Source organism: Pleurodeles waltl, chromosome 4_1, assembly GCF_031143425.1.
Source record: "Pleurodeles waltl isolate 20211129_DDA chromosome 4_1, aPleWal1.hap1.20221129, whole genome shotgun sequence".
Taxonomy (NCBI): domain Eukaryota; kingdom Metazoa; phylum Chordata; class Amphibia; order Caudata; family Salamandridae; genus Pleurodeles; species Pleurodeles waltl.
In genome coordinates, this window is record NC_090442.1 from 689,654,378 (window position 1) to 689,671,343 (window position 16,966).

Here is a 16,966-nt window from a genome sequence, read left to right on the forward strand (position 1 = left end):
ACGGAGGTCATTCAAATTCCATATGTAATCAAACTTTCTATGAATGATGTAATTACACCTGTAGTTTCTGATGATTGGGATGTAAAAAACAGTTGATTCCATGATGTCTGATTTACAGTATTATACAGTATTTGAAAATGAAGAAGTGTACCAATCCAAAGAGAATGATGGTGATATTTTATGTTATAATTATTATGGATATCATTTCATTCACACAGCAAGTATCCCAAAGACTATTTTAATTATACACAGTGGAAACACTGTCCCACTCCACCAGTGTGGAGTTCCAAAATGTATACTGAAAAGTTTGCATATTATTCTGGGCAAAATGTTAAAAATGATGAGTCGTATTATTTCAAATTACCAGTGGTGCAAAGTCAATATAGCTTATTGACCGACACAAAATTAATTTATTCTGATTCCTTTGTTTCCCGATTGGCTATAGAAGGCTATGAGTACTGTTTGAAAAGTGTTTTGGGAACTAAAAATTGGCAAATAAGGATGAAGGCAGCTTTATTTAGAGCATATCTGATACCTGTCCAAATTATATTTTCAAATGACACTGTACAACCATCTAGTTGTTTAGGCTTAGCGGAAATTAAGGCATTGAATGCATCCAGCATTCCTACCCCTGCAAAAGTTTACAAATGGCAAAAATATATAAATGCCTCCGAACAACAGCTCGATGAATTAATTTAGCTCTGAGCTGGTTTAACCCAATGTAGGGACTCTGTGGATATAAACTCTTCTTCAGAGGAGGATCATAATAGGTAACGATTAAAGTCACCTGACACAACGAAGTAGGAGGTTTGTTCTTCTTCCAGTTATCTTAAAATGTCCTTTATCAGCGATCTTGCAACCTTTGACCTATTTTTGGGGAGCATGTAGACATGAACAATTACCACCTCAGTTTTAACATTCTGGCACTGAATCGTAGTCTAATTGCATTTCTTGCGAGTGAGTTTGAATGCAGTGCTCTAGCAGAACCTATACTTGTCACAGATGTATAAATTGCCAGGCCGCCCTTTGAATGGCCATATAGTGCTCCTTTATAGGCCAGCACAGAACAGTTTCTAAAGCCCTGTTTGTGGAAAGGATCTTCAAGCCACGTCTCTTGGAGAAGCATGTTGTCAAACATTTGTTTAAAAGATAAAAATTCTGGATCTGATGTTTTGCTTGCTAGGCTATTAATGTTCCAAGAACACAGCCATAGAGATCCTAGATGCTCTGTAGAATTTTCCCAGTTTGCTGAGTTTTTACTTCTAACCTCCCTTTACCTCTTCCCTCCCTGCATTACCCATACCTCTCTTAACTTCTACCCACCCCAAACACTAAATTTACTCTAATATTCTTTCACCTCTACCCACCACTAAATACTAAATGTACCCTTCGTCCTATTTACCTTTAACCCCCATTAGTCCTAATATTACCTAATTACCCTTACCTTCCTTTACCTCAACCAACCCTAAACCCTACAATTACCATACCTTCATTTAGTTCTACATACCCCTAATCCCTAAATTTACACTTACCTCCCTTTACCTCTGTCCATCCTCAAACCTAACAATAATCCATACTTCCCTTTACCTATACCCACCCTAAACCCTAAATTAACCCATGCCTCCCTTTTCCTATACCCTCCCCCCAACTCTAAAATTATCCTTACCTCCTTTTACCTCTACCCATCCCTCAACCCTAGTGTAACACTTAACACTCTTTACCTACCCTAAACCCTAAAATTACCATTTCTTCCCTTTACCTCTAACAACCCCTAAAAGTATTCTTACCTCTTACCTCTTTTTACCACTACCCGCTAAACTCTAAAATCAACTTTTTAATTTTTTTTTATATAACATTAAAATAATGGGCCTGATTTAGAGTTTGGCAGTGGGGGGTTTATTCCGTCACAAACGTGAGGGATATCCTGTATGCCGTATTACGTCAGCCGTATTACAATCCCATTATAGCTTATAGAAACTGTAAGCTGACAGGATATCTGTCACAGTTGCGATGGAGTAACCCATCCACCAAACTCTAAATCAGGCTCTATGTGCCACCTTTGCTATAAAGTGACGCAACGCAGTGCTGCACCAACATTTGCAGCACCGCAATACTTTAGAAACTCAGGGATGTGCAGTTTTTACTAAAATACGGCACACCCCTGCGCAAGGGTGTCTTCATTGAGGGGATTGATTGTTTATGTGTAGGAAAGGGTCCCTTCCTGCACATTAATACTCTGCAATGCTGATTCGGCTCTTGAGTGTGTGCTACAGGATGCAGCACCCATTGAAGTAGTGAATCATCATTTTTGAATGATTGTTTATGTGCGGGAAGGGACACCTTCCTGCACCTAGCCATTCATTCATAGCCTTTTGCTCTTTCTATGTGTGCTGCAGAATGCAGCACACACAGAAGAAGCAAAAACAAGGAGGAATAAAAGTATTCCTCCTTGTTGTGCCATGCTAACGCCACCCCTAGGCTGACATTAGTTTTTGGTGCTGCCACAGATTCATGCCTTCTTGTAAATCTGGGTCAGCGTAAAAAGAAATGGGTGTTGCAGTGGAAAGTTCACAGCAACACCATACCACTCTACCACAGAAAACTGCATTGGAAGGGCCCATATTTACAAGATGGCCACAAAAAGTGGCTTAGTACCGCTTTGTAACTGTGGCGCACTGTATAGCGCCACTGGAGATTCACAAAATTGATGCTCTGGTGGTGCTAGGGCCTTGTAAATCTGACCCTGTGTTCTTTTAAAGTACTTACCTGCGTGGTAATGTATTGGGTGGTAAAGGTAAGAACCTATCCCCTGTACTTACCAGCATAGTACTTACCTTTGTGATAAAGGATGTGTAGTAAAGGCTGTATGCTATTTGTATAACCTTAATCAAGGTATGCATGATATTAATATTGTTAATTTGACTAAGGCTTTAACTAGGAGCTATTCTCTCCCACTTCCAAGCTTAGAAAAGCCAAGTATTTTATTCTCGAGGCAGAGCTCTTGATCTTTTTTACAAATATCCAGTTCATCTGATTAACCGTACAGAACATTTGCAGTAAGTGTTTGAATACAAAACTTAACCCCTTCAATGCGGGCGACGGCCACTGGCCGACGCCCGCACTACCTCCCTGGTGCGGGACACAACCAGAAGCCGACACCAGGGAGGGTGTTAATAAATCCTCGGGTGCGTCGCACCCGAGGATTATTATTTTTTTTTTTCCTAGCCCCGGGAGACACGGAAGCTTCAGTGTCTCCCCCCCGCCCCCCAGAGGGGAGACTCTCCCCTTTCTTACAAGGCCTTCCTGAAAGTGTTTCATGGCCCCCGGTCACAGCTGTGCTGTGATCGAGGGCCAGGAAACACTTTCAGGTTTCCTGCCCCCCCCCGATCGCAGCACAGCTGCGATCGGGTGGCCAGGAAGCACTTTCAAAAGGCCTCGTAAGAAAGGGGAGACTCTCCCCTTTCTTACGAGGCCTTCTGAAAGTGTTTCCCCTGGGGGCATATTTTTTTTTTAAAAAGGTAGGTGCCCCCTGGGGGGGATGCAATCGCCCCCCCCCCCTCCCCCCGGGGAATTTTTCTTTTTTTTTCTCCAAAAAATAAAAATAAAAGGACAGGGGGTCGTCCGTGGGCAGGGCGACCCCCTGTGGGGGCAATATTTTTTTCAGATGTTGTAGGGTTTCCCTGGGGGCCATTTTGGCCCCCAAGGAAACCATACAACAACTAAAAAAAATAGATCTATATATCGATCTATATATATAGATATATCTATGTAGATATATTTATGTACATGGATATATCTATAGATATATCTATGTAGATAGAGATAGATCTATATATATCAATCAATCAATCAAAGATTTATAAAGCGCGCTACTCACCCGTGAGGGTCTCAAGGCGCTGGGGGGGGGGGACCGAGGGAGGGAAAGGGGCTGGGAGGTTCACTGTTAGAAAAGCCAGGTTTTGAGGCCCTTCCTGAAAAGAAGTAGGTTTTGGGTCTTGCGAAGGTGGGTTGGGAGGGCGTTCCAGGTTTTGGGTGCAAGGTAGGAGAAGGATCTGCCCCCGGTGGTGTTGTGATTGATGCGGGGGACAGAGGCGAGAGAGAGGTCAGCTGAGCAGAGGTTTCGTGTGGGGGTGTGGAAGGTGACTCTCGTTGAGGTAGGCAGGGCCTGTGTTGTGGAGTGATTTGTGTGCAAGGATGAGGATCTTGAAGGTGATCCTTTTGTCAATGGGGAGCCAGTGGAGGGATTTGAGGTGTGGAGAGATGTGTTCGTGTCAGGGGAGGTCGAGGATGAGTCGTGCTGCTGAGTTCTGGATGCGTGTAGTTTGCGCTTGAGTTTTAGTGTGGTGCCGGCGTAGAGGGCGTTTCCGTAATCAAGTCTGCTGCTGATGAGTGCATATGAGTGACAGTTTTTCTGGTCTCTGTGGGGATCCATTTGAATGTTTTTTTCAGTATACGGAGTGTGTTGAAGCATGAGTAGGTGAGAGCGTTGATTTGTTGGGTCATCGAGAGGGAGGAGTCTAGGATGATGCTGAGGTTGCGTGCGTGGTTGGCGGGGGTGGGTACAGGGCCTAGCGTGGTGGGCCACCATGAGGTGTCCCAGGTGTTTTTGTGTGGGCCAAAGAGGATTATTTCGGTTTTGCTTGAGTTGAGTTTCAGGTGGTTGGCTGTCAAATATATATCACTTTTGTCAATAGGTGCGTGGTTTCCCTGGGGGGAAAAGGGTCAGACTTGGCTAGTGGCAGTTTTAGTGCCAAAAAGAAGCGCAGAAGGTTTATATGCCTACTGCAAAGAGCAAATCTGTATTTTATGTAAATAGCTGAGTACATTAGTAAAGTCAGCCATTACCTGCGCTATAATACCAATGAAATGTATGTGCGGGGTGGAGGGCGGCTATGGAGAGATAAAGGGCACTTTTGCTGGGTGGTAATGAGGGAATCCGAGGAGGAGGGAGTGGGAGCACTAATAATGATTGTTGGACTGGGCGCAGGAGGTGCTAAAGACTGTGACGAATGGTATGTGACAAGGTGTTTTTTGAGTGTCTTGAAAGAATGTGCTAATTGAGGGAAGAAGCGCAGGTAAGGTGGCCTCTACTGTTGCACGTATCTCACACACACCATTGATTTTGTGACTGTCTACGTAGGCTAGTGTTTTAGAGCAACAGTTTAGCCAATAGCAGAGATGGCATCTTGATGGATGACTGCTGCCTGCACTCGGGTTATAGAGGACCGCTCTGACATAGGATCAGAGACTGAGACATCAGATACTGAGACAGCATCTGAGGGATAGGACAATGGCGCAGACTCTGGGAGTGATTTTACAGTCGGAGGAGTCCCATTCGATAACTCCTCTTCCAGTATATTATGAGGGAGGTGATGAGGACAGTCCTGCTGTCCCTTCGCAAGCTGTTTGTGCAACTGGGTAATAATGGGTAAGCCCAACCCAGAGAGCAGGTGAATGCAGCGGCAAGCAGAGAGAGAGAGAGTGCTCTCTTGGGAGCTCCCCAATTTAGTTCAGCCCCAAATTCCACCACCCAAATCGTATTGTGGAGACATCAAAATTATCTAAGGCAGGCACCTGTGTTTTTGGTCCTGGGTTCGGCGGCCATATAGAGAAACACACTAAACCCAAACATTTCTGGAAACTAGACATTCGGGGGAGTCCACAGAGGTGTGACTTGTGTGGATTCCCCAAAGTTTTCTTACCCAGAATACCCTGCAAAGCTGAAATGTTGAATAAAAACTCTATTTTTCTCGCATTTCTGTCACACAAACTACAGGAATATGCTGGGATCCACAAAATTCCTACCACCCAGTGACTCCTCACCTGTCCTGATAAAAACACTACCCCACTTGAGTGCCTACACCTAGTGCCTGCGTCAGGAATGGATCACCCCAGGGTCAACAGCTGCCTCATGTAAGGACCAACATTGACCGTTGTGTGATCTATTCCTGTCGCGGGCACCAGGCCTACCCACACAAGTGAGGTATCATTTTTATCGGGAGACTTGGGGGAACGCTGGGTGGAAGGAAATATGTGGCTCCTCTTAGATTCCAGAACTTTCTGTCACCGAAATGTGAGGAAAACTTGTTTTTTTAGCCACTTTTTGAGGTTTGCAAAGGATTCTGGGTAACAGAACCTGGTCAGAGCCCCACAAGTCACCCCATCTTGGATTTCCCTAGGTCTCTAGTTTTAAAAAATGCACAGGTTTGGTAGGTTTCCCTAGGTGCTGACTGAGCTAGAGGCCAAAATATTCAGGCAGGCACTTTGCAAAAAACAGCTGTGTTTTCTGTCAAAAAATGGGATGTGTCCACGCTGTGTTTTGGGGCATTTCCTGTTGCGGGCGCTAGGCCTACCCACACAAGTGAGGTATCATTTTTATCGGGAGACTTGGGGGAACTCTGGGTGGAAGGAAATTTGTGGCTCCTCTCAGATTCCAGAACTTTCTGTCACCGAAATGTGAGGAAAACTTGTTTTTTTAGCCACTTTTTGAGGTTTGCAAAGGATTCTGGGTAACAGAACCTGGTCAGAGCCCCACAAGTCACCCCATCTTGGATTCCCCTAGGTCTCTAGTTTTCAACAATGCACAGGTTTGGTAGGTTTCCCTAGGTGCCGGCTGAGCTAGAGGCCAAAATGTACAGGCAGTGTCAGAGTCACCAGATCCTCGGGGTCTGTGCACGTTCCCAACACTTCCACCACAAGACAGCTCCAATACTCTGATTAGATTTATCACAGAGTCTAAGAGAGTCCAAGTGGGGAAAAGGGGATTAGGACGGGAACAGCTGGGAAGGAGACCTGTAGGAAGCAAAAGGTTAAAACACAACATCAAAATTACATCTCATGAATTCAGTACTATGCTACAACTCTAAGCTTCGTCTTTTCCAAAAAACATGAACAACCCTAGAATAGTCCTAAAACTGATTAGGCTTTAGATGACCGAATACCTGAGGAGGAAACAGGAAAAGTTAAATAGGACTTTCAGATTCGAGTACTTTCTTTAGCATGAGAATCAGGAAACACTCTGAGCAATTTCTAAACAACCATATGAATCTCCTTTTAAGAATACATATCAGGAACACACAACATTACATCTAGAATTCTGGTATTGTTGTGTTCATCTCAGAAAAAACATTGGGAAGTGAATTGCGCACATTGCAGATTTTTATATGAGTATTAAACACCATAAAGGATTGTGCACCATGAAATCACACAACGTAGATTCAAGGAATAAATCACGCAATGTGTCAACTTGAAATGCTACCAAGAAAATGTCTTAGAATAGTAGCGCACAGTAATTTACATTATTTATACACGAGGAAAGAATTGCGCGTCTTGCCGATTCAAATGCCACCATACAAATATCAAGAAATGGTAGCGCACAATGAACAACATGAAAAGCACTCAGGGAAAGAATCGCGCGTCTTGTCGATTCAAATGGCACCATGCAAATGCCAAGAAATGGTAGCGCACAATGAATAACATGAAAAAACACTCAAGAAAAGAATCGCGCGTGTTGCCGATTCGAATGCCACCATGTAAATGCCAGAAAATGGTAGCGCACAATGAACAGCATGAATTACACACGAGAAGTGAATTGTGTGTTTCGCAGATTCGAATGCCACCATGTAATTTTCAAGAAAAGGTAGCGCGCAATGAACAACAAAGTTAAATGCTCATGAAACGAGTTGCACGTCTTGCCAACTCGTAAAACATCATGTTAATGTCAAGAAATATCAGCGCGCAATGAACAACCATGTAATAACGAAGTCAAATCTTTATGGAATAAATTGCGCGTCCTCCCTATTTGCAAACCACCATACAAATGTCAAAAAATGGCAGCGCACAAGTAATCTGTTATTCATTTAAGAATTAAAATCAAGAATACGAAAATTCTCAATTACGGTGTTGGAAAATGTCCAAACACCGTCTTACCGCCTGGAAACAGTGATCACCAATGAGAGATGAGTGCAGAAGACTGGAAAATCCAAATAGGCCGCCGGGACAGGAGCTCAGGAAGAAGCTGCTGCTCTGCACCGTGACCTCTGAATAGTGAGCACTGGGATTTGGGCTGACTCTCTTTTTTAGAGTCTTGGCCCCGCCTAGAACCACGCCCAGGCATGTTGCAGGGAAAGTCTCTGAAAGGCCCTGGAAAGGGACCACACCCTGCCACACCCTAACTCACTCTGAATGTCTGCAGCAATACATTGCAAATGTACATTATGTATAAGCACCTTAAAAACGAATATTTTGGATGGAATTCTGCAATGCAAAAGGTTAAACAATAACATATCATCACAATGCATAAATTACATTATCTTGCGAGTGTTGGGTTTTTGCATTCTAGATGCCCGTAGAGCGCGAACTGTCCTGGTGTTGACAGGCAGGCACTTTGGAAAAAACAGCTGTGTTTTCTGTCAAAAAATGGGATGTGTCCACGTTGTGTTTTGGGGCATTTCCTGTCGCGGGCGCTAGGCCTACCCACACAAGTGAGGTATCATTTTTATCGGGAGACTTGGGGGAACGCTTGGTGGAAGGAAATTTGTGGCTCCTCTCAGATTCCAGAACATTCTGTCACCGAAATGTGAGGAAAACGTGTTTTTTTAGCCACGTTTTGAGGTTTGCAAAGGATTCTGGGTAACAGAACCTGGTCAGAGCCCCACAAGTCACCCCATCTTGGATTCCCCTAGGTCTCTAGTTTTAAAAAATGGACAGTTTTGGTAGGTTTCCCTATGTGCCGGCTGAGCTAGAGGCCAAAATCTACAGGTAGGCACTTTGCAAAAAACAGCTCTGTATTCTGTCAAAAAATGTGATGTGTCCACGTTGTGTTTTGGGGCATTTCCTGTCGCGGGCGCTAGGCCTACCCACACAAGTGAGGTATCATTTTTATCGGGAGACTTGGGGGAACGCTGGGTGGAAGGAAATTTGTGGCTCCTCTCAGATTCCAGAACATTCTGTCACCGAAATGTGAGGAAAACGTGTTTTTTTAGCCACGTTTTGAGGTTTGCAAAGGATTCTGGGTAACAGAACCTGGTCAGAGCCCCACAAGTCACCCCATCTTGGATTCCCCTAGGTCTCTAGTTTTAAAAAATGGACAGTTTTGGTAGGTTTCCCTATGTGCCGGCTGAGCTAGAGGCCAAAATCTACAGGTAGGCACTTTGCAAAAAACAGCTCTGTATTCTGTCAAAAAATGTGATGTGTCCACGTTGTGTTATGGGGCATTTCCTGTTGCGGGCGCTAGGCCTACCCACACAAGTGAGGTATCATTATTATCGGGAGACTTGGGGGAACGCTGGGTGGAATGAAATTTGTGGCTCTTCTCAGATTCCAGAACTTTCTGTCACTGAAATGAGAGGAAAACGTGTTTTTTTTGCCACGTTTTGAGGTTTGCCAAGAATTCTGGGTAATAGAACCTGGTCAGAGCCCCACAAGTCACCCTATCTTGGATTCCCCTAGGTCTCTAGTTTTCAAAAATGCATAGGGTTGGTAGGTTTCCCTGGGTGCCGGCTGAGCTAGAGGCCAAAATCCACAGCTAGGCACTTTGCAAAAAACAGCTCTGTTTTCTGTCAAAAAAATGGGATGTGTCCACGTGTTTTGGGGCATTTCCTGTCGCAGGCGCTAGGCCTACCCACACAAGTGAGGTATCATTTTTATCGGGAGACTTGGGGGAGCATAGAATAGCAAAACAAGTGTTATTGCCCCTTATCTTTCTCTACATTTTTTCCTTCCAAATACAGTATAAGAGAGTGTGTAAAAAAGACGTCTATTTGAGAAATGCCCTGCAATTCACATGCTAGTATGGGCACCCCGGAATTCAGAGATGTGCAAATAACCACTGCTCCTCAAAACCTTATCTTGAGCCCATTTTGGAAATGCAAAGGTTTTCTTGATACCTATTTTTCACTCTTCATATTTCAGCAAATAAATTGCTGTATACCCAGTATAGAATGAAAACCAACTGCAGGTTGCAGCTCATTTATTGGCTCTGGGTACCTAGGGTTCTTGATGAACCTACAAGCCCTTTATATCCCCGCAACCAGAAGAGTCCAGCAGACAAAATGGTATATTGCTTTCAGAAATCTGACATCGCAGGAAAAAGTTACAGTGTAAAACATAAAGAAAAATGACTGTTGTTTTCAGCTCAATTTCAATATTTTTTTATTTCAGCTGTTATTTTCTGTAGGAAAACCTTGTAGGATCTACACAAATGACCCCTTGCTGAATTCAGAATTTTGTCTAGTTTTCAGAAATGTTTAGCTTTCCGGGATCCAGCATTGGTTTCACACCCATTCCTGTCACTAACTGGAAGGAGGCTGAAAGCACCAAAAAAAGTAAAAATGGGGTATGTCCCAGTAAAATGCTGAATTTGTGTTGAAAAATGTGGTTTTCTGATTTAAGTCTGCCCGTTCCTGAAAGGTGGGAAGATAGTGATTTCAGCACCAGAAACCCTTTGTTGATGGCATTTCCAGGGAAAAAACCACAAGCCTTCTTTGGCAGCCCTTTTTTCCCAATTTTTTGGAAACAACAAAATTTTCACTGTATTTTGGCTATTTTCTTGGTCTCCTCCAGGGGAAACCACAAACTCTGGGTACCATTAGAATCCCTAGGATGTTGGAAAAAAAGGACGCAAATTTGGCGTGGACAGCTTATGTGGACAAAAAGTTATGAAGGCATAAGCGCGAACTACCCCAAATAGCCAAAAAAGGGCTCAGCACTGGGGGTGGGGGGGAGGGGGGTGCGGGGGGAAAGGCCCAGCAGCTAAGAGGTTAAAGAGTGGACCAGGTCAACTAATGTTATCATCCATTTCCAACTTGTTTTTCTGAAAACCACGAGCACTTGAGACCAGGCATTTGGTTTATTCACCTTATTTTCAAGAATATGAACTTTAGGAGGAACTCATGCATATCATTGCAATCTAACTCAAAGTGCATTCTTCGGTTTCCTGAAAGTCAACCTTAGGATCGTTTTAAGAGTCTTAATTGGCATTTCAATGCATCTCTTTACTCCAATTATTTTGCTTGGGTTCGGTTCGTTTCAGCTGGTATGTTTTACTCTCTCACGTGGTTGGTGCTCTGAAGAGGTTTTATTTGAGGACAATATGGCCTCCTTGCAAGTTTCTTAGAGTCTTACTGCAGCTGGGGCTGCGCTCTAGAGCCAGCTACACAAAATTAAGTGAAATTCTCAGTGATTGTTTAAGCTTCAGTGCTCCTGTACTGCTAGTGTTCTATGATTTTTGTTTTATCCAGAGAATCGGTATAGATTGTTGATCTTCTGGATCAAGGTGTGAGCCTCGCTGGCACATGACCCATACAAAGTTGCTCTTCTTAATCTTGTGGACGATTATGGAGAAACTGTTGTCTTGGATTTTCACATGTTTACTGACTGTTATCAAATTTGGGCAGTTTTGACTTCCAGACTGATCTGGCATTTATAATTAAGAACGTGCTAAAACAGCATAAAATGGTAGTGCTGTTATTTTAAAGGTCAGCTGTGGCACATGCATAAAAGTACGCTCTAAGCTAATCATTAAAAAAAAAAAAAAAATGGTGTGAACGTTCGTCATGAAAGTTTACGACTTGCATCCTTAACTAAGAACTGTGACAGGAAATGTTTATAATTGTTGCACCTTAACTGAAGACACCACACCTCTTTTTCTTCTCCACTTTTTCTGGACTGGGTAAGAAATGGTCGGCGTTCAGCCGGCATAAACACCTATTAAGAAGTGTTCTCAAAGTCTGAGGGAAGCTTTGGGAAAATAGTTGAGCACAGACAACCTGCCTGGGAGTTATCAAAGGAACCGAGGTTACTGCCACAATTGTCAGGCGTTAAAAAGAGGCACACCATTGTTTACAATGGCCCTCTATGTACTGTTCAGGGTAGGTGCCAAAAGCGTCAGAAATGTTAACGCTATTACCCCCTATCCTGTGCTATGGTGCACCGTCTCTTAGATATGGTGCACACATGGTGGCAGGAGGGGAGCACTAAGGGGTGCAAGGAAAGTGGTGCTGCACTGGGTGCAGCGCCAGTTTCCTCAAATCTTCCCCTAACTCCCTTTAAATGACTGGTGTTAGCCTACACATTTTCATGTTTTGCAAATATACTCTCGTGAACAATAAATGTTATGCAATGGCCAAGTCACGGAATCAAGAGCGCAAAATACACACATGGGCCCTCATTCTGACCCTGGCGGTTCTCTACCGCCAGGGCCAACGGGGGCGGGAGCACCGCCGACAGGCCGGCGGTGCTCCCTTGGTCATTCTGACCGCGGCGCTTTGGCCGCGGTCAGAACGGGAAAACCGGCGGTCTCCCGCCGGTTTTCCACTGACCTTAGAATCCTCCAAGGCGGCGCAGCTCGCTGCGCCGCCGAGGGGATTCTGACCCCCCCCTACCGCCATCCTGTTCATGGAGGGAAAGCCGCCATGAACAGGATGGCGGTAGGGGGGGTCGCGGGGCCCCTGGGGGCCCCTGCCGTGCCCATGCCAATGGCATGGGCACGGCAGGGGCCCCCGTAAGAGGGCCCCGCAAAGTATTTCAGTGTCTGCCTTGCAGACACTGAAATACGCGACGGGTGCCACTGCACCCGTCGCACCTTCCCACTCCGCCGGCTCGATTACGAGCCGGCATCCTCGTGGGAAGGGAGTTTTTCCCTGGGCTGGCGGGCGGTCTTTTGGAGACCGCCCACCAGCCCAGGGAAAAACTCATAAAACCCTCCGCGGTCTTCAGACCGCGGAGCGGTATAATGGAGGGCGGGATCCTGGCGGGCGGCCTCCGCCGCCCGCCAGGGTCATAATGAGGCCCATGATGTCTGCTTCGTAAAATTGTTGGTCTGAATATATATAGGCTTAGGAAATAATTTTTAAATGGGTCACTAAGGCCAATATTTATGCTTTTTTAGCGCTGCATTTATGTCGGGTTTTTTAAGCAAACTCGGTGCAAACTTACAAAATGCAATTGTATTTTGTACATTTGTGCCGATTTTGCGTCAAAACACAATGCAAATGTGGCACAAAAAAAAGTATAAATATGGGCCTAAGAGTGAAAACGAGAAAGCGTGTACTAGCTAAATAGAGAAATAGACTAAGGCCCTCATTACAACCCTGGCGGTAAATGCCACCGACCGTCGTGCTGATGGCCGCCAACATACCGTGACCGCGGCGGTATACCGTTACGGGTAGTATGACCCACACAGAGAAATCCGCCACTATACAGACACCCACACAAGTCCGCCAGCCCAAAGGTCAGTGATAAACTGGCGGTACCAAAACCCACACTGTTACGCAATCAGAAATACGCCCACAGCATCATGACCCAAGAATCACCACGGCGGACATGGAACCGTGGTAGACCAATGGCAGTACACACCACTGCGCTCAAAATACACACACATTAACAAAACAGCACCACATTGGACAAGTCAAACTACACACACCTGACACACATACACACACCACACCCACACACCCAATCCAATATAAAACACACATCCACATTACCCACAACCCTTTACAGTGAAAAAAATATATTTCCAACTGTGAGAGAGACAAGCCAGGAGCACCAACTGAAACTGAGCCACATAGCACCATCACCCATACACCATCCACGCACCTGACAGCACACACCCCAACACATCACCCCACACACCCTCACACATACCACTCACACTACACCCATGGCACCACAAAGACACCCCAGGTTCTCAGAGGAGGAGCTAAGGGTCATGGTGGAGGAAATCATCCGGGTAGAGCCACAGCTATTCAGATCACAGGTGCAGCGTCCGTCCGTTGTAAGGAGGATGGAACTATGGCGGAGAGTCGTGGAGAGGGTCAACGCCGTGGGACAGCACCCCAGAACAAGGGATGACTTCAGAAGAGGTTGAACGACCTTCGGGGGAAGGTGCGTTCCGTGGTAGCAAGACACCAGGTAGCCGTACAGAGGACTGGCGGTGGACCCCCACCTTCTCCCCCTCAACTAACAACATGGGAGGAGCAAGTCTTGACGATCATGCATCCTGAGGGCCTCGCAGGAGTAGCAGGAGGACTGGACTCTGGTAAGTCAAATCTTTACTACTATATCCCCCACTCTGTATGCCATCACAAACTCCTACCCCTACTCTCACCCCCATCACACCACCACCTCACATATACCCCACTGTCACAACCCACCCATCACAATACCAAGCCCTGCATGCAACAACAATGCATGGACACCCATCACAGACCTGCATGGACACGCATCACCACAGCATGCACACTAGTGACAATCTGTTGGAAAATGGGTTATTGGTAAGGGCAGGTAGATACCTACACTTAGCATTAGGCCACTAACCTCCACTTAGGTCCAGTTAGGTCTCAGTAAATTAAACCCAGCTCAACCCTTGGTAGCTTGGCAACGAGCGACAAGGCTTAAATTAGGAGACAGAGTGTAAAGCATTCAAATATCACAACCCAGTAATTAAATAAAACACAGGAAACAGTTTAAAAATCCAAAACCAATTTATAAAAAATGATTATATTTTTATCTTTAAAATTAGACAAAAAAGAATACAATCAGATAAGGGGAACCGGAGATATGAATTTTTAAAGAATTATTGTTTTTTAGCGCCTAGAAACAAAAAGCGCCAATCGGGTCATCTGGTTGCACCTCGACCGGGGCAAAGTCAAAGTTTAAGGCCAACCGCGATGGAGCCCTGCTCGGCTACAGCTCGCGGGAGGCCTCGGTCAAAAGTTTACCTTCGGACTTAGGGCCTCATTCTGACCCTACCGGTCCTAAACCGCCAGGGCCGCGGGCAACGGAAGCACCGCCAACAGGCTGGCGGTGCTTCAGTGCCCATTCTGACAGCGGCGGTAAAGCCGCGGTCAGAAAAGGGGATCCGGCGGTTTCCCGCCGGAATACCCCTGGCAGGGCTGAACCTCCATGGCAAGAAGCGCCGCCATGGGGATTCCAACCCCCCTTTCCGCCATCCTGTTTCTGGCGTTTTTTACCGCCAGGAACAGGATGGCGGGAACGGGTGTTGTGGGGCCCCTAACAGGGCCCCAGCATGATTTTCACTGTCTGCATAGCAGACAGTGAAAATCGCGACGGGTGCAACTGCACCCGTCGCACCCCTGCAACACCGCCGGCTCCATTCGGAGCCGGCCTCTGTGTTGCAGGGCCTTTCCCGCTGGGCCGGCGGGCGGCGGGCGCTCCTTTGGCTGGTGCCCGCCGGCCCAGCGGGAAAGCCAGAATGGCCGCCGCGGTCTTTTGACCGCAGAGCGGCCAAATGGCGGTAACCGCATGGCCGCCTTAGTCTCTTTTCTCAAGATTTTCTTCAGTGGGACTCACCTGCCAGTCGAATCCGACCTCCTGGAACTCTTCTCCGGGTACGCGTTGCGGGAATCCTCAGTGGAGATTTTTACCTTCGGACTCAGTCGTTTTTTCGAAGTGAAAATCCTTCGACCAGGGTAAACCTGGATCTTGATCCGACGTCCTTGGAGCCCTCCTCGGATACGCTGGCTGGGAGGTCCCGGTCAACTTTTTACATTCGGACTTAGTCTCTTTTTTGGAGATTTTCTTCACCGGGACGGACCAGCAAATCAGGCTGGGTCACGGTTGAGGCAAGCAGGCTAGAGTTGCCACGGCGGGTCGGTCGCTCTATGGAGCTTTTTTTCAAAAGTTCTCCAAACTTCTGGGTCTTCTCCCAGATGTTCTTTTAAGGTTCTTTTGGGGTCCACAGCTCACCCCAAGGGTCCAGAAGCTCTGAGATGATCCTTGGGGGGTGCGGACTACAACTCCCAGAATGCACCTGGCGCAAACTCCTTTTTGGCCACTGGGCAGTGGTCAGCTGGTTGATTTCTTCAGGAGTTGGTGCAGGGGACTCTGGTTAGCAATTTTTCACCTGTAGCAAACAGGGAGTCCCTCCTTGAACCAGTTGACGCCAGGCAAAGTCCTTCTTGTGGTGAAGCCCAATTGTGCAGCTGGTGCAGTCCTTCAGAGTGCAGGTTCCAGGTACAGACCAGGGGTCCAGCAGGGCAGTCCTTCTTCTTCTGTAGTTCTTCCTGGTAGGGATCTGGTAGGGAACTCAGGTGTGGGTGCAGGTCTGCCAGTTTTATCCCTGCTCCTGGTTGAAAAACAGGGGGGTCCTGATTCTGCAATCAGGTGCAGGGTCCTTCCCCCTGTGATGACCACTTCCTGGGAAGTGTGGCAACAATCAATCCCAGGAGGCAACATTCTTCAAAAATCCATCATGGCTGAATCTGATTTTTGGAGGTTACATCTGGCTGAGCCCACCCACTGGTGTGGCTAAAAATCATAAACACACCCTCTCCTGCCCTCTCCTAATCTAATCAAGGGGCACCTAGTTGTCTGGGGTTGCAGGATGCGGGGGTATTGCTGGGTTGCTCCAAATGTCCTTCTCTGTCTTTGAAGACCAGTTTGGCAGCCCCCCCCCTTCCTGCCTCACCATCTGCTGAGGGGAGATTCCCTCCCACAGGCACATCTCTTTGTGTGAAGCCAGGCCACTTCACACCTCATCAAGGCAGCCTGGCCAGGCTGCCAGAGGCTGCCCAATCAGAGCACAGCAGCAAAAACAATGCAGGGCTTTTTCAGGTAAAGTTTAAAACTCTTTAACAAGTTATATTAAATCCAACAACTGAAAGTTGTGGGATTTAATATTACAATTAATTTAGTATCCATTACTTAAGGGGACTTTTAAAAATTAAAATAAAGTCACCCCATTCTAGCCTATGAGGGCCATTCACTACGAGGGAAAAACAAATGTGGCTGTTTTTACCTCACCAGGGCTTATAAAACTACTTTTATAAGGTCCCCGCTTATAGTTACATGGCACCCAGCCCTAGGGGCACATAGGGCACACCTTAGGGGTGACATATGTAAAAATAAGGTAGTTTAAGACTTTGGAACTACTTCTAATTCCAAAGTCGAATTTGCATATAACTTTAATTTAAAGCAGCCAGCAAGGCAGGCCTGCCTTTAG